The following is a 19159-nucleotide window of genomic DNA, read 5'->3' as shown; positions in this document are numbered from 1 at the left end:
ACCCCTCCTTAGGTACATTTATAGATGTGTATTACCTTTTCAAGGTCAAGCTTTTAGACACCACTTTTACACCACCCCAGTAGAACTAGCACCACACTAGCCTAGGTTATTAGTTCACCATACGTCATGGACCTTTTTAATTCCTTATGAACCTATCTTCTCAAACTAATTTAATTACCTTAAGATAGGACCAAAATTATCTTTTAATTCCTTTTTAAATCATTATACTTCATCTAAAGTTCTAGCTTAAGTAATTGGATTTTACGAGGTGAAATAGTGATTCGAAATACTCTTGAAGCTCATCCTCTTCATCATAAATGATCTGCTTGCCCCAAAATGACCTGGACCAATAGGGAAATCCAATTCATTGGGTCTTTCGATACAATCAAATAGAAAGCCCCAAAGGCGCCATATTCTAGGAGCCCAAACTATATGATTGAATAAATCCTCCTGCAGGTCAAGGGCTCTTTCTCCCTTCCCTTCTTCAAACTCCAATTCATATTTTTCATAGAGAAATCTCTGATCAAGGATAGACCAAGAGCCTTTTTGCATCATATCTAAGGGATTCCTCGTTTTGGGCCGAGGAAGCATTCAACATTATTTTTCCCAAAAGTTTACATCGACGTACGTTAAGAACTTACCTATGCAGCCAGTTGGTCACCATGGCCAAAAAGGCCCATTTCAAGGTTAAACAAGCCCCAAAGCAGTTAAATCCCCCATTTTGTCGATTTTCATGTGTTATAGTTCACTAACTTTTTTGGTGATCCAGAATTCTGATGTCTTTTTTGCCAAAAATTTACATGGACACCCGTTGAGATTTTAGATATAAAGTCGGGTGGTCACCACGGCTAAAACAACCCATTTTCAAGGTCAAACGATCCTCGGAGAAGGTAAAACCCCATTTTGTCGATTTTCGTGTGTTCTACCATATTTTTTTGTATCCAGAATTCTGATGTCATTTTTGCAAAAAATTTACATGAACGCCAGTTAAGACCTTAGTTGTGTCTCGTTCGCCCTGACTTCCAAAACGACCCATTCACAAGATCAAACGAGCCTCGGAATAAACCCCACATTTTGTCGATTTTCGTGTGTTATAGTTCACCATCTTTTTTTGTGATCAAGAATTCCAACGTGATTTTTTTCAATAATTTTCGTATATATTTTTTAATGCCTTAGCTATGTTGCTAGTTGGTCACCACGGTCAAAACACGCCCAGGCGTAGGTGAACCCCCCCCCCCATTTTTCTGATTTTCGTGTGTTATAATTTACCATCTGTTTTGGTGATTCAAAATTTTGACATCATTTTTTAAATAATATTTATGGATGTCCATTAATACCTTAGTTGTGGAGCTAGTTGTCCCTAACGGCCAAACGGCCCATTTTCAAGGTCAAATGAGCCCTGGAAAAGTAAATCCCCCATTTTACTTATATTTTTGTGCTATAATTAACCATCTTTTTTGGTGATCCGATTTTCGATATTATTTTTGCCAAAATTTTTCATGGATGTCTATAACGACCTAAGCTATGGATACTATTGTACCTAACGGCAAAAATGACCCATTTTTAAGGTCAAATGAGAAAGAACGCCCACCCTTTTTGCCGATTTTTATATGTTACAATAGTTCACCATCTTTTTTGGTGATCATTAATTTTGATGTCATTTTTGTAAAAAATTTTCATAGATGTTTGTTAAGACATTAGCTATGGAGCCAGTTGTCCCTGACGGCCGATACGACCCATTTTTAAGGCAGACGAGCCCAGAGCAAAAACACTGTCCATTTTGTCAATTTTCGTGTGCTATGGTTCACCATCTTTTTGTGATTTGGAATTCAAACGTCTTTTTTGTTTATTTTCATCATGGACATCTGTTAAGATCTTAGTAATACAACATTGCCAAACTGCAAAAGTAGCCCATTTTCAAGGTCAAATGAGCCCCGGATAATTAACTCCCCCACCCCCACCCCCATTTTGCCATTTTTCATATGCTATAGTTCACTATTTTTTGTGATGATCCAATATTTCGACATTATTTTTGCCAAAATTTTCAAAAACGTCGTTTAAGACCTTAGTTATGAAGTTAGTTGGCCCTGGCGGCCAAAATGACCCATTTTCAAGGTCAAACGAGCCCCGGAGTAGGTTTAACCCCTATTTTGTCGATTTTCGTGTGCTATAGTTCACCATCTTTTTGTTGATCCGAAATTTCGACATTAATTTTGCCAATGTTTTTCATGAATGACCGTTAAGACCTTAGTTATGGAGGCATTAGGCCTTGACTACCAAAACGTCCCATTTTCAAGGTCAAACCACTCTAGGATCAGGTTAACACCCATTTTGCCGATTTTCGTATCCTATAGTCCATGGATTTTTGGTAATCCGGAATTCCTACGTCATTTTTTTCAATAGTTTCATAGACGTCTGTTAAGTCCTTATCTATGGATCCAGTTGGTCCTGACGGCTAAAACCACCAATATTAAAGGTCAATCGAGCCCTAGAGCAGGTAAACCTCCCATTTTGCCGATTTCCGTGTGCATAGTTTATGGAATATTAGTGATTTAGAATTCTGACATTTTTCTGCTGATAATTTTCATGGATATCCTTTAAGATCTTAGATATGGAACCAGTTTGTCACCACGGATAAAAAACCCATTTTCAAGGTCAAACAAGCCCTGGAGAAGGTAAACCCCTAATTTTGCTGATTTTCGTGTGCTATTGTTCACCATCTTTATTGGTGATATCATTTTTTGCCAAAAATTTACATGGACGTCCTTTAAGACCTTAATTTTTGCCAAAAATTTACATGGACGTCCTTTAAGACCTTAATTGTGGAGCACGTTGGCCCTGACTTCCAAAATGGTCCATTTTCAAGGTCAAACAATCTCCGAGTAGGTAAGCCCCCCATTTTGCCGATTTTAGTTTGCTATAGTTCACCATCTTTTTTGGTGATCTATAATTAAGATGTCATTTATGCAAAAAATTTACATGGACATCGGTTAAGACCTTAGCTATGCAGCCAGTTGGGCCTGTCAACTAAAACGACCCATTTTCAAGGTCAAACGGGCTCCGGAGCAGGTAAATCCCCTATTTTACCAATTTTTATGTTTTATTTCACCATTCTTTTTTGGTAATCCTAAATTTCGATGTCATTTTTTCCAAAAATTTAAAAAGACATATGTTAAGACCTTAGATATTGATCCAATTGTCTGTAATGGCCAAAACGACCCATTTTCAAGGTCAAAGAGCCTTAAAGTACGTAAAAACCCCATTTCGCCAATTTTCGTGTGATTTAGTTCACCATCTTTTTTGGTGATCCGTAATTATAATGTCATTTTTGACAAAAACTTACATGGACATCCGTTCAGGCCTTAGATGTAGAGCTCGTTTACCCTGACTTCCGAACAGACCCATATTCAAGGTCATACATCCCGGAGTAGGTAAGCCCCACATTTTTCCGATTTTAGTCTGTTATAATTCACCATCTTTTTTTGGTAATCCAGAACTCCGACATCATTTTTGTCAAATATTTACATGGACGTCGATTAAGACCTTATTTATGGAGCCAGTTGGCCCTGACAGCTAAAACAATCCATTTTCAATGTTAAATGAGCTTTGGACTAGGTAAACCCCCATTTTACCAATTTTCGTGTGTTATAGTTCACCATATTTTTGGTGGTCCAGAATTCCAACGTCATTTTTACCAAGAAATTACATGGACATCCGTTAAGACCTTAGCTACGAAGCCAGTTAGCCATGACGGCTAAAATACCCATTTAAAGGTCAAACGAGTCCTAGAGCAGGTAAACACCCCATTTTGCCGATTTTCATGTGCTATAGTTCACCATCTTTTTGGTGTTCCAGAATTTCAACGTTATTTTTGCCAAATATTTACATGGACGTCTGATAGACCTTAGCTATGGTGCTAGTTAGTCACAACGGCCAAAACGGGCCTTGGGCAGTTAAAGCCCCCATTTTTGTTAACTTTCGTGTGCTATAGTCCACCATCTTTTTTGGTGATCCAGAATTTCGACGCTATTTTTTCAAAAAAAATTCATGGACGTCCGTTAATACCTTAGTCATGGATCCAATTAGCCCTGACAGCCAAACGGCCCATTTCAAGGTCAAACGAGCCTCGGAGAAAGTAAACCCCTTATTTTGCGAATTTTCATGTGTTATAATTCACCATTTTTTTTGGCGATCCTGAATTTTGACGTCATTTTTGTTGAAATCTTTCTTAGACGTCTGTTAGGCTTTATTTATGGATCCAGTTGACCCTAACGGCTAAAACGACTCATTTTCAAGGTCAAATGAGCCCCGGAGCAGGAAACCCCCCCCCCTACTTTGCCTATTTTCGTGTGTTATAATAGTTCACGATCTTTTTTGGTGCTCCATAATTTCTACATCATTTTTGCCACCTTAGTCATGGAATCAATTTTCTCTAACGGCCAAAATGGCTCATTTTCAAGGTCAAACGAGCCCCGAAGTAGGATCACTCCATTTTTCTAATTTTTGTGTGCAATAGTTCACCATGTTTTTTGTGATTCAGAATTCAAACATCATTTTACCGAACTTTTTCATTGACGTCTGATAAGACCTAAGCAATGGAGACAATTAAGCTAATGGCGAAAAAAGCCAATTTTCAAGGTCAAACGAGCCCTGGAGATTAACCTCCATGTTTGTCAATTTTTGTGTGATATAGCTCACCATCTTTTTCGGATCCAGAATTTCGACGTTATTTTGCCGAAATATTTTATGGACGTCTGTTAAGACCTTATCTATGGAGTGAGTTGTCCCTAAAGGGAAAAACGACCCATTTTCATGGTCACACAAGCCTCAAATTAGGTAAATCCCATTTTCCCAATCGATTGTGCTATAATTCACCATCTTTTTTGGTGATCCAAAATTTCGACGTCATTTTTGTCAAAATATTCTATGGACGTATGTTAATACCTTAGTTATAGATTTGTCCTTGACAGCCAAAACGGCCCATTTTCAAGGTAAAACGAGCCTTGTAGCAGGTAAACCCCCCATATGCCGATTTTCATGTCCTATAGTTGATACGCTCAAATTTACTTCTCGAAAAGAAGTACAAGCGGTCGTATCAAGTAAAGAACCCAACTATGAGGTTCGGGTAGATCCCACGAGGAAAGTGATTTAGACTTAAACCCAACTATTACTTCTATTTAGTCAAGTCATTTCCAAAAACAAATGACAAAAGGGGTTTTTAAAAAACAAATGTAATTAGCTACCTCTAAGTAAATAAGTGACAAGTTCAAAAATTTGATTTTTATCAAGTAATGAGAGTAACTAGTGCTTAAGTGTTCCCCACAAGTTTATAACTTAGTAGTTCTACCTATAACAATCCTTTCCTAGTATCTTGCATCCAAAGTAGTAAGTTATGTATCCCCAATTCCTTGGTCCGGCAACTAGGGAATTTCATTCCGCACCTTGGTCCGACTACGTGTGTATGATTTACTAAACCTTACCTTTACCCCATATTAAGCATCATAATCGATGTTTGGTTTAGTTGTTACTTCGTACCAACCGACACTAGCCTATTAGATAGTGTATACTAAATCTACGTTGATAATTCTTTTCTTATTATCTACCTCCTGGGTCCGGCAAGTAGCAACAAGGCGAGTTCTAACGCGTGCACTCGTTAATAAGACTATCAATACATGCAAGACACTATTCGAGAATTGTTATTTTAGCTAGGTTTTACCTTGTTATTTACCCATGGTTCCCACAACCCTAGTTATGGAGTTTAGTCACCCATGTTAATAATCACACAGTTCATATTAATTAGATAAGAATTCATGCACTTACTTTGATGAGATTGAAGAAAATCCAGAAAATTACTTGAATTAATCAAAAACTTGCAACAAACGATTCCGGAAAAAATGTAATTTCCCCAAAATCCCAAAATTCAACACTTAGAACAATAAAATTAAAAAATATCCAAGAGTCTAACCCCAAAAATGAGGTTTTTGTGTATTTATAATAGACAATTCCTAACATAAAAGGGAAATCTTTTTAAGGAAAATATGCCCAAAAATGCGTTTGAGTCAACGACTAGAGCAACGGACCGTCGAGGTCACGACGGATCGTCGAGGTCACGACAGACCGTCGAGGTCACGACGGATCGTCGAGGTCACGACAGACCGTCGAGGCCCTCCGTCGTTCCATACTTAACTTATTCTTTTGCTGCTTTCTTCACCAATTTTTTGTTACCATCGACGGACATGGATGACGGTCCGTTGCGTGCACGACGGTCCGTCGATGGCTTCCGTTCCTCCATAATTAGAATCTTTTGAAGATGGGTACTGGGGATACTTTTTATTAACATTGATGGATGTGCTGGACGGTCCGTCATGGCTATGACGGTCCGTCTAGAGCATCCGTAGCCCCACACTTAGTCAGAATTCCCCAACTTCCTTTAGCAACCTTTTTCTTCATACGATGGTGGCCACCTACGAACCGTCGAGGTCACGACGGACCGTTGATGGCTCCGTAGGTCATCACTTCTGCAATTTTCAGCACAATTTCCCACGTTCTCCTTCTGGACATATTTCCTACAAACAAAGAGAAAACTACATTGAAACCAATACAAAAATTCCTTAGACACACACTAAAATTAAGGAAAAAACATTGAAAGTACCGTGAAACCACGTTACATCAACACCCTCAACTAAAATTCGTTGTTTGTCCTCAATGGACGCACTATGACTCACCACAAAATCTCTGTACAAGAGTATCCTTATTTTAGCCTTTTGCAATCATCTGGCTATCAATCCCAATTATTTTCAAATTGATTTATGCATGCTATAACTATTAGGCTTGATTATGTGGATCGGACCATGACATAGACTCACCACACACCGACACCTATCCTCTTTGATCTCTCACCAAGGTACCAATTTTCCGGTATTGCAACTAGTGTCCTCACTTCAAAACAACATCGTCATTTTTCACACAATGATTTCAGTTTGAGTATAAGGATTATTTTTCAAACTCATTCTCAGAACAACTTCACACCTTATTTATACTTATTGCCATAGGCTTGCCCTTATTTTCACTGCTTTAAGTTCACCATAATGCACTCTTAGGATCACGATAGGACTTTCTTAGCTTGTAACTTAGGCTCAGGGTCAAGTATGGTACATTTGGATGTATTTTAGTGACTTATTGCCCTCCTTGACATAACGGTTAAGCATCCTACCTTCTCATCATTTTATTCCGCCCTATTTCTTAATTTTCTTGTATTCTTTCACCTTGATATTCTCCCTTCTTTCTTATTTCGTGTAAGTGACTCTTTTCTTTTCTTGCTTGTATTTTCAAATTTTCAAATATATATATATATTACTTTTCTTTCAACTTTTCTTGAGTCACCTTTCTTTTGTTCTTTCTCTCTCTTTGTTCTTTTAACCCCACTTTCCGGAGCATTCCTCATAATAGCCACCCTCAACTCATGGCTTTGCCATGAGTCAAGGTACACAATACCCAAAGTTGGGTCAGGGCCACGACAAGGTTGTTTTCTGCATTAGCCACCCTTAACTTATGCTTTTGGCATAAGCTGTGGTGCACATGTCCAAGGAGGGACCAGGGCCAAAATATTGTTCGCAGAAAAGATCAGTTGGGGTGAAAAAAAAAGTTTATTTTAAGCTCAAATCATTTGGATCTAGAAGGGATTAATTTTATTCGGATTTCTTTTATTTAGGCTAAAGATTGGCTATATTGAACAAGGGCCTATGATCCTTTCCTAATTGTCTATTACGGCTTACTTTTAGCAAGACTAACCAGGCAAGTTCTAGCTCAGTACCAATGGTGGAATATTAAATTTTTTCTCACACTCACTTGACATCTCATTACTTTACCAAATTATCAGAAACCTAGTATGAGTTTTAGATTTTAGGGTCATGCAATGGTGTATCTCCATGTCAAGCTTAGAGCCACACATATAAGTTACTATGCCTACTCATGCAGCATTTTTGTTAAATCAGGATATCATTTTTGTTTAGACATCATGCTTCAGAGTCCACTATACTATGTACAAAAGATACCAACATGCCGGTTCAACAATAAAAATAACTAATCTATTCGAGAAAAAGAACACAGGCAAGAAAACCCCAAAGAGGATCGTGAGTTGGGCTACTCAGACTTCACCCTAGCACTCACTTCATTTTACCCCATCCCCAACAAAAAGACATGCAACTGTCCCCAATGCATAAAAGTATATAAATAGGGTGGTGGGTTAAGCAAACCTGAGGCGCAAAGCGCCGGCGATCAACAAGCTGGCGGGTCTGGTTGCCCGGAACTCGCTCCCTCTGTAGTGGGGACACCCTCAGTAGTGTCCTCAGCAACAACAGCACCATCAGTAGTTCTCCTCTCAGCCTCAACAACTTTGGAGCTAGACTCTCAACAGCCAACTCTTATAGCCCTCAACTGGCGGGCCTCCTCATCAATAAGCGAGGCTCTCCTCGCAGCCTCCAACTCATGGCGCTCCTTCTTCCGCGCCCTAGACTCCTCCTCATCTCTAACTCTGTTCCTCTTGGCACGATCTCGTGGGGGAGGTGGTGGCACTGTGGTAGTGGAGAACAAGGCAGCCAACACTGTGTCCTCAGTGGGCTTTGCAGAAGGGGCCTTAGACTCCGGCACCCGAGCCTCTAGTATAGTATCTAAGTCTGCTCTAAGACTCTCCACAGCAGCCGGAAGATCCGTCACATCCACTGTATGGGCTGGTCGGGCAAGAACCCGTAGCTCAAAAGGGTTAAAGCGCTGGTGGACCTCCATGACCTTCCGCTCAGTGTGCTGGGCCATCTTCCTCTCTAGGCGCTCCTCTGCCTCAGCAATAGACCTCTGCATCCAAGGCTGGATGTGGTGCAGAAGTGTGGCCATTTAGGCCTCAAGTTTCTGGACCCTAGCAAGTGGGACCAGAGTAGCACGTCAATGTGCCACACGGGCACTCTTGCTAACCTGCACAAAGCAAAAACCATGCACGGGAAAGGGTAAGTAGTAGTGGACTTGAAGGCCCTTTTGTGCATCACCGCCTGTAGTAGCCATGCTAAGTCCACCTCGAACCCCGCAATCATCGCCGCCATCAGTACCGCACGATCCCAAGTGACAATGTTGTCAGCTGCAGTGGGGGAAAGGCAGTGTGGAACTAGTAACCACAAAAACTTGGCTGTGAAGGTGAGGTTAGCCTTCTTGATACTTCCCTTGGGATCCAGCACCCAATCGGCAGCCTCACCATCAACAGAAAGGTACTGTGCAATCCACCGCTTGGTGGTCTCTCTCAACTCTAGATCACGCTGGAACCGGCTATCTTTAATCAACTTCTGCCGATAGTCGAACTCGGTGGTGAGAGGTGTCCGGGTGGCATCTACATCCGCGCCATAGAGAAACCTGCGGATGGACGGGAAAGAAATGTCAACCCGCTTGTCGCGGACTTGGACATAATCCAAAGGAGCATGTTTGGCGGGGTTTGCCCGCCTATCTAGCTGAGATCGAAGAGTCACCACATAGGAGGTGTAGAAATTTCGGACCATCTTCTCACTGTAGCAGCCTACTTCCCGAGCCGTCCACTCCCGCTGATGCCTTGTGAATAGTTCATGAATAGCTGGCATGGTGGGGAGACTCCCCGTAAGAACCCGCGCTCTAGTGTAAGGGTCCGGGTCATGACCCCCTTGTCATTCGGCAGCTTGGCGTCGGTGTATAGTTGATAGTGCCCCTCAACACACCGTTGGTTGGGCTGATCAACAACTGGAGCGGGGACGCCAGTCTGGGGTGCTGGAGTAGAGTCAACACTATCAGCCTCAAAAGACGAGGAAGACTGGGATGCGGTTGCGAGAGTAGAGGCCTCCTCAAACCCGGAGACCTCCTCAGAAATGGACACTTCCTCAGAATCGGAAGCATCCTCGAAGCCAGATGGTCCCTCAGACTGTGCAGCAGACCTAGAAGGTGTGCCAGTCAGTATGCGCTCCTCTTCAGACTAGGAGGCAGTGACTTCACTGGGCGCCACCTTCGTGGGCGTGGCTCTGGTGGTGCGTGTAGAACGGGTGGGAGTGAGAGTGCCTGGTGGCACGTATTTCCGGTCACACTCATCGTTTGAGACTATGACCATCCGAACGGATGGGGAGATGGACTTGGAACGCCCTCGTGAGTAGACGCGGTCTTGGTCTGGTGCCATTAGAACCTGCAAAGAAAAGCAATTAGCACCAGTACATAGAACAGAAGAAAGCAACAAAGTAGAAACAGAAGTGGAATGGCAGTGCAGCAGTTGCAGCACTGCATGATGGACCCACAGACGGTCCATCGGAGTCACGACGGTCCGTCATGGGGGTCCATCGAGGAACACTTAGTGAAATTTTTGTATATGATCAGAAGCAAAGAATCTGATAGTGGCAACGACTGTGCAAGACTGACCGTTGAAGGCACGACGGTCCGTCATAGGGGTCCGTCGAGGGACACTTAGACTAAAATTGGAAAACATCAACAACAAAGGTTCTGACAGTGTCGACGGTTGTGAAGGACGGAGACGGTCCTTCATAGGGGTCCATTGAGGACACTTAAACTAAAAATTCTAAACATCAAAAACAAAGGCTCAGACAGTGTCGACGGTTGTGCACGACGGTCTGTCATAGTGGTCCGTCGAGAGACACTTGGCCTAAGAATGAGAAGTGGGGAGTGACGGACCCCCATGACGGTCCGTCGAGGGCATGACGGTCCATCGATGGGGTATCGTACTGTCCTTTAGGGACAGAAATTAGTTCCCGAACTTACTAATGCGGAGTATCCTTAACAACCCAAGATTCCCAAGCAACTACCCAGCATCCCATCATCCCTAGGGCAAGAACTTTTTGAGTTTTAGCATATAATTTTCGACAGTCTATCAACCCTAGGTCAGAAACAGAAATCAGGAAATACACACTTTTTTTAACAAAACACCCCCATTCCTTTTCAAGATCAGTGTTCTACAGGAACTTAGGACTACGGGGTTGAGTTCTAGCATGCAATAAGGATCAAAAATTGGAGAACCACACAGTAAGACAGCAAGTTTAATCAGAAAATAAAAAAATAACGATAGTTAATTCACAGATCAGAAGAACATACCTGATAACTTGAGTAGAGGAAAAAGAAGTAAGACACTGGTAGTTGAACACACCACGAACATCTACCGACCATGAACTGAAGAAACTAGGAGAATTGGGAGAGAAAAGGCTTTGGGAATTTGGGGAAAATGTGGGAAATCAGAAGATGGAGAGGGAATGGGAGTTAATGGTGATGAAGTGGGGAGAGATGGTAGGAAATGAGGAGAGAAGCGGTTATGAGGGGTTATGTAAAGAGGTGGGAACTTTAAAGGTTTAAAACTTTTAATATTTAGCTGGACGGGTCGGGTCGGGTTGGTGGGTAAAGACACGACGATTCCCCATCGACGGACCGTAACAGGGTCGACGGTCCATCATGGGGGTCCGTCGAGGGTGCCCTAACTTGGAAAATTAGAAAGACATACCTGGGCATGACGGATCCCGTCGATGGGTGCAGCAGACCAATTTTCTGCAGATTTCTTGTGATTTGATACATGCACATTTAACACCCAATAAGCTAATCTTTTCAACACTTCTAAAGAAAAATAAAGGAACATTCAGACGTGACGTAAGTAATTAAAGAAAAAATAATGCAATTATGCCTAGAAAATCAGTAAAAACCTATAGTTGGCTAGAGGATACATATTGGGTTGCCTCCCAATCAGCACTTGATTTAACATCTCGGCACGACGGAGGACTCTTGATTACTTAGACTTCATCAAGATGGTATTTCTCGATCACTTCCTTCGCCATTTTAGCATGCCCTAGATATATTTTGATTCGCTGCCCGTTCCCTTGAACCTCACACCCTCCTTGTTCTCCAACTCACCGCACCATGAGGGAATAGTTGTGTGATCAAATAGGGACCAGTCCATTTGGACTTGAGTTCGCTCAGAAACAAACGTAACCTAGAATTCAACAAAAACACCAAATCCCCAACCAAAAAATCGCGCTTCTCAATCTTTTGGTCATGGTTTCTTCATCTTTTCTTTGTAGAGGGATGAACTTTCATATGACTTCAAGCGAAATTCATCAAGCTCATTCAACCCGTTTAAACTCTATTCCGTAACCTCATTCCAATCCATTTTCAATTTTCTCATTGCCCACTTGGCCTTATGCTCTAATTCAACCGGTAAGTGACAAGCCTTCCCATATACAAGTTGGTATGGGGACATACCTATGGGAGTCTTGTATGCTGACCGGTAGGCCCAACGAGCATCATCAAGCTTTCTTGACCAATCTGTTCTACTAGCATTCACCGTTTTTCCAAAATTTTCTTAATCTCCCTGTTTGACACCTCAACTTGCTCACTAGTTTGAGGATGGTAAGGAGTGGCCACATTATGGCGAACCCCATATTTTTCCAATAATCCCTTAAACAACTTGTTGCAAAATTGGGATCCCTCATCACTAATAATAGCCCTTAGGGTGATAAATCTAGAAAATATGTTCTTTTTTAAGAATGCGGTGACACTCTTCCCTTCATTATTCACCTTCTACCCATTTTGACACATAATCGACTGCCACAAGAATGTATTTCATCCCATGAGAACTCACAAAAGGGCCCATAAAGTCAATGCCCCACACATCAAACAATTCAATCACAAGAATGGGATTTAAAGGGAGCTCTTGCTTTCTCGAAATGCCACCATCTCTTTGGCATCGATCACATGCCTTGGCGAACTCATGAGCATCTTGGTGGCTGGTTGGACAATAGTAGTCACATTGCAAGATCTTGTGAGCAGTCCGGATACCACTATGATGCCCACCTACAGGCGAAGAATGGCATGCCTCCAAAACACTCAACATCCCAACTTTCGGCACACAACGCTGAATAAACCCATCAGCACAACTCCTATATAAGTATGATTCATCCCAAAAGAATTTTTTCACTTCATGCTGAACTTTTTCATTTGATGAAAGGACAAGTTCGGTGGGATGATATCACCAGCCAGATAATTTACAAAATCTGTGAACCATGGAATCAAGTCTTGGGAGGCAGCCAGTACATGCTCATCAGGGAAAGTATCATCAATTTCAGCCTTTTCACCTAACTCCCTCATTGCTTCATCTTCTAATCGGGACAAGTGATTAGCAACTTGATTTTCGGTCCCTTTTCTATCTTTCACCTCAAAGTTAAATTTTTGCAACAGTAATACCCAACGAATCAACCTCGGTTTTGCATCCTTATTTGCCATCAAATATCTCAAAGCAGAATGATCAGTATGCACTATAACCCTCGTGCCAAGCAAATAGGAGCAAAATTTCTCGAAAGCAGAGACTACTGCAAGGAGCTCTTGTTCAGTCATGGTGTAGTTCTTTTGGGCTTCATTAAGGGCTTTACTAGCATAGTAAATGGGATCAAGAATTTTGTCCCTTCTTTGTCCCAATACCACACCAAGAGCAACCCCACTCGCATCACACATCACCTCAAAAGGCTTGCTCCAATCTGGAAAAATGATGATAGGTGCAGACACCAACTTTTCCTTCAACTCACCAAATGCCTTAAGACAAGATTCATCAAAATGAAACTTACACTCTTTCTCAAGCAACTTGCACAAAGGATGTGCAATCTTTGAAAAATCCTTGATGAACCTCCGGTAAAAGCCTGCATGCCCATGAAAACTTCTCACACCATTTACAGAGATAAGTGGAGGAAGTCGCTCTATCACCTCGACTTTGGCTCGATTAACCTCTATACCCTTCTCTGAAACTCGATGACCCAATATAATACCTTCTTTCACCATGAAGTGACATTTTCCCAATTTAGCACAACGTTGCAATCTTCACACCTCTTAAGAACCTTGGACAAATGACTAAAACACCACTCAAAGGAGCCACCAACCACTGAAAAATCATCGATAAACACCTCAATAGTGTCCTCCATCATATCGGAGAATATTGACATCATACATCTCTTAAATATGGCTGGTGCATTACATAACCCAAACGACATTCGCTTGAACGCGAAGATCCCATAAAGACAAGTAAAGGTGGTTTTCTCTTGATCTTCCGGTGTAATAGAAATTTGATTATGACCCGAATAGCCATCAAGAAAACAGTACCACCCTTTTCCTGCAAGTCTATCCAACATCTGTTCCATGAAGGACATAGGAAAATGTTCCTTCTCGGTCCATGTATTTAATTTCCGGTAATCCATACATACCCTCCATCCAGTCATCGGCCTCATCGTAACAAGCTCATTTTTCTCATTAAAGACCATAGTCATTCCCCCTTTCTTAGGTACACTCTGAACAGGGTATACCCAACTACTATCGGCGATTGGATATATCACTCCAGCATCCAACCACTTAATGATTTCCTTCTTCACCACATCTTTCATAGGTGGATTTAAACGTCTGTGGTGCTCAATACTTTGCTTATGATCGAGCATGAGTTGGATTTTATTTGAACAAATCCCGGGAGGGATCCCAATAATATCCGCAATAGTCCACCCAATAGCTCTTTTGAATATTTTTAACACCTCCACCAAACTCTCAACTTGATGCACATTCAAATCTGATTCAATAATTACCGGCAAAGTGTCACCTTTTCCCAAGAATACATACCTCATATGAGGTGGTAGAGCCTTAAGTTCTACTTTTGGATCCTCCTCTATAGATGGTTTCACAGGTGGAGACTCGTGATGCTTCATATCTAACTCCAACTTTTTTGGTTTAAACAGAACATCACCTCGATCAAGTGCCGCGACCAATGACCCATAATCTTCAATGCAATCACTATCAAAATTCATGATCACTGTCGCTAGTGCTTCTAAACTCAGACGTTCTTTTATTTGTACCTCAGATGACTTTTCAACCCTGTAAGATATGGCAGATACCGATTGGAGCTCACCACTCTGCATCATTGACCTACAAATGTTGAAAGTCGCTTCTTCACTGTTCAATCGAAATTTCATCTGCCCTTTCTCCATATCAACCAAGGCTCTACCTGTCGCAAGGAATGACCTCCCAAGAATAATAGGCACCTGAAAATCAACCTCACAATCAAGAATCACAAAATCGGCCGGAAATATGAATGACTCCACCTTTACCAACACATCATGGAGTATCCCAATAGGCCACTTTACCGTTCGATCGGCCATCAGTAACCGCATCACAGTGGGCTTTGGGTCACCCAAACTAAACTTCTTATAAATAGACAGAGGAAGGAGATTTATGCTTGCCACAAGGTCACATAATGCTTATGCAAACTGTAATAACCCAATTGTACATGGAATAGTGAAGGAACCCAGATCTTCTTTCTTTTGCACTAGAGACCTCGTAGCAATAGCACTGCAATGCTGCCTTCTATCATCATCCTCAAAACTGACCCATCTTTTCTTAGTAACCATATCCTTCATGAACTTGGCATAATCGGGCATTTGTTCATCATCACCTCTTATCACATTTTCCACACCAGACGGCATTGGTGGGTCAATGGTTTGCTTACCACCTCGAGTTATGATTGCCATACAATATCCATCATTTATTGGATTTTGGACAGTGTTGACAGGAATAGTGCCCGGTTGGCGTGGGTTCACAGTCAAAGACAATTGGGCCATTTGCAACTCAAGATGCTTGATCGAGATTGCATGTGCATCATTTTTTTGCCCAATACTCGCTAAGTCACTCCTCAACTCTTTAGTGTGCTCATCACTACCATCGAACCTCCTCATCATTTTCTGCAACATATCATCAACTCGTGTCATACTACCTCCACCATCCCTAGGAGCAACTTCATGTTTTTAAGGTGGGACATAGGGCCCACTCCTATCATTACTGTTACCATAGTTACCCCAGTTAAAGTTGTTGTCGCGATTGTAATTCCCATCTCGGACATAATGACCCTATCGGTTGTAATTACCATAGTTCCGACCTTGGTTTCCTTGACCTTGGTGCCAATTTTCCTGATCGGATCCTTGGGCGTTTGTCGGAAACCCCCCGTATGCTCATTTTCCGCATAAAAGTCCTCCTCATAGTAATACTCATCAGTTAGTGGTGGTGGTTTAGACAAGTATTTCACCGCATTTACCTTTTCTGCACCCCAAGTGACATGTTTCAACACCAACCCAAGCTCAGTTCTCATTTGAGCCATTTCCTCATGAATCTCATCTGTGGTTGGATTGTGTGTAGATTGCACTGCAAAAGTGTTTCTCCAAGTATCTGACTTCCTAGTACTCCAAGCTTTATTATTTTGGGAGATTTTCTCTAACTTCTCAGCGATCTCAGCATAAGGACACTCCCCATAAGAACCATCCGCTATCATATCCAGTACTGCTTTATTATTATTATCCTGTCCCCGATAAAAGTATTCTTTCAGTGACTCATCATTGATGCGGTGATTGGGGACACTTCTCAAGAACGAGGTGAACCTATCCCAAGAACTACTGACTGATTCTCCCGGTAGTGCCACAAAGTTGTTCACCCTATCTTTGTGGTTTAGCTTCTTAGACACCGGATAGTAACGTGCTAAGAACACATCCCTCAATTGATTCCAAGTGTAGATTGAGTTATAGGGGAGTTCCGTAAACCATATAGCGGTCTCTTCCGTCAGTGAGAGAGGAAACACTCTCAACCTAATTACGTCCATATTCAAATCAGGCCTCCCTACACAACTCTTACACACAGACCTCACCTTGGCGACATGAGCATGTGGATCCTCAGAAGGTAGCCCCAAAAACAAACCTCTAGCGGTGAGCATTTGCATCAAACTACTAGTTACCACGAAAGTATGGCTGTGTGGGAGGGGAGGCAAGACAAGTGGCCCGTCAGAGTCAGTAATATTATCATATCCCCTATAATACTCTTGAGGGCGTGGAGCGGGAGGTTGCTTTCGTATTTCACCTTCCCCACGATTTTCAGGTAATAATTGATCATGAGCGTCAAACAGTGGTGGAAGTTCCGTGTTGTGATCATCATTGAGAATACCCAAATTTTGGTTCATTCTATTCAGTGTACGCTCTAGTTCGGGGTCGGGTGAGAGTATGGGTTCTCCTCTACTCCATGTACTTGGCATACACGGAAGTTAGATTTGCAAGAGACAAAAACAAAGAGAAAAAGTAAAATTAGAAAAATGTTGACTAAACTTTGGTAACAAGCTTAAAGTTAATCTAAAAGCTACTTTCCCCGGTAGCGGCACCAAAATTTGATACGCTCAAATTTACTTCTCGAAAAGAAGTATAAGCGGTCGTATCAATTAAAGAACCCAACTATGAGGTTGGGGTCGATCCCACGAGGAAAGTGATTTAGACTTAACTTTAACCTACTATTACTTCTATTTAGTCAAGTCATTTCTGAAAACAAATAACAAAAGGGGGGCTTTAAATAACAAATGTAATTAGCTAGTTCTAAGTAAATAAGTGACAAGTTCAAAGATTTGATTTTTATCAAGTAATGAGAGTAACTAGTGCTTAAGTGTTCCCCACAAGTTTATAACTCGGTAATTCTAGCTATAACAATCCTTTCCTAGTATCTTGCATGCAAAGTGGTAAGTTAGGTATCCCTAATTCCTTGGTCCGGCAACTAGGGAATTTCACTCCGCACCTTGGTCCGGCTACGTGTGTATGCTTTACTAAACCTTACCTTTACCTCATATTAAGCATCATAATCGATGTTTGGTTTAGTTGTTACTTCGCACCAACCGACACTAGACTATTAGATAGTGTATACTAAATCTACGTTGATAATTCTTTTCTTATTATCTACCTCCTTGGTCCGGCAAGTAGCAACAAGACGAGTTCTAACACGTGCACTCGTTAAAAAGACTTCTAAACGAAAGAATTATCAATACATGCAAGACACTATTCGAGAATTGTTATTTTAGCTAGGTTTTACCTTGTTATTTACCAATGGTTCCCACAACCCTAGTTATGGAGTTTAGTTACCCATGTTAATAATCACACAATTCATATTAATTAGATAAGAATTCATGCACTTACTTTGATGAGATTGAAGAAAATCCAGAAAATTACTTGAATTAATCAAAAACTTGCTACAAACGATTTTGGAAAATAAAGTAATTTCCCCAAAATCCCAAAATTCAACACTTAGAAGAATAAAACTAAAAAATATCCAAGAGTCTAACCCCAAACATGAGGTTTTTACAAGTATTTATAATAGACAAGTTCTAACATAAAAGGGAAATCTATTTAAGGAGAATGTGCCCAAAAACGCGTCTGAGTCGACGACTTGAGCGACGGACCGTCGAGGCCCTCCTTCGTTCCATACTTAACCTCTTTTTCTGCTACTTTCTTCACCAACTTTCTCTTACCATCAACGGACATGGATGACGGTCCGTTGCGTGCACGACAGTCCGTCAATGGCTTCCGTTCCTCCATACTTTAGAATCTTTTGAAGATAGGTACTGGGGCTACTTTCTGTCAACATTGACGGATGTGCAGGACGGTCCGCCATGACGGACCGTCGAGAGCCTCCGTAGCCCCACACTTAGTCAGAATTCCCCAAATTCCTTTAGCAGCTTTTTTCTTCGTACGACGGTGGCCACCTACGGATCGTCGAGGTCACGACGGACCGTCGATGGCTCCGTAAGTCGTCACTTCTGCCATTTTCAGCACAATTCTCCCACATTCTTCTTCTAGACAAATTTCCTGCAAACAAAGAGAAAACTACATTAAAACCAATACAAAAAAGGCCTTAAACACACACTAAACTTAAGGAAAAAGTATTGAAAGTACCGTGAAACCACAGTACATTTCACGGTACATCAACAGTCCATGGATTTTTAGTGATCCCAAATTTCGATATCATTTTTGCAAAAAAATTTCATGGACTTCTATTAAGACCTTAGATATGGAGCCATTTGGCACTGATGGTCGAAACGACTCATTTTCAAAGTCATTCGAGCCTCGGAGTAGGTGAATCCCCTATTTTGTCAAATTTTGTGTGTTGTCTATGAAATTTTGGTTATATGGAATCCCAACGTCTATTTTGCCAAAAAATTTTATGGACGTCTTTTAAGACCTTAGCTATGGAGCCACTTGTCCTTGATGGCTAAACTGCCCATTTTCAATGTCAAATGAGCCCTAAAGCAGGAAAACCTCTTATTTTGCCTATTTTCGTG

Source organism: Solanum pennellii, chromosome 8 (genome assembly GCF_001406875.1).
Source record: "Solanum pennellii chromosome 8, SPENNV200".
Classification (NCBI taxonomy): Eukaryota; Viridiplantae; Streptophyta; class Magnoliopsida; order Solanales; family Solanaceae; genus Solanum; species Solanum pennellii.
This window is presented reverse-complemented; position numbering follows the sequence as displayed.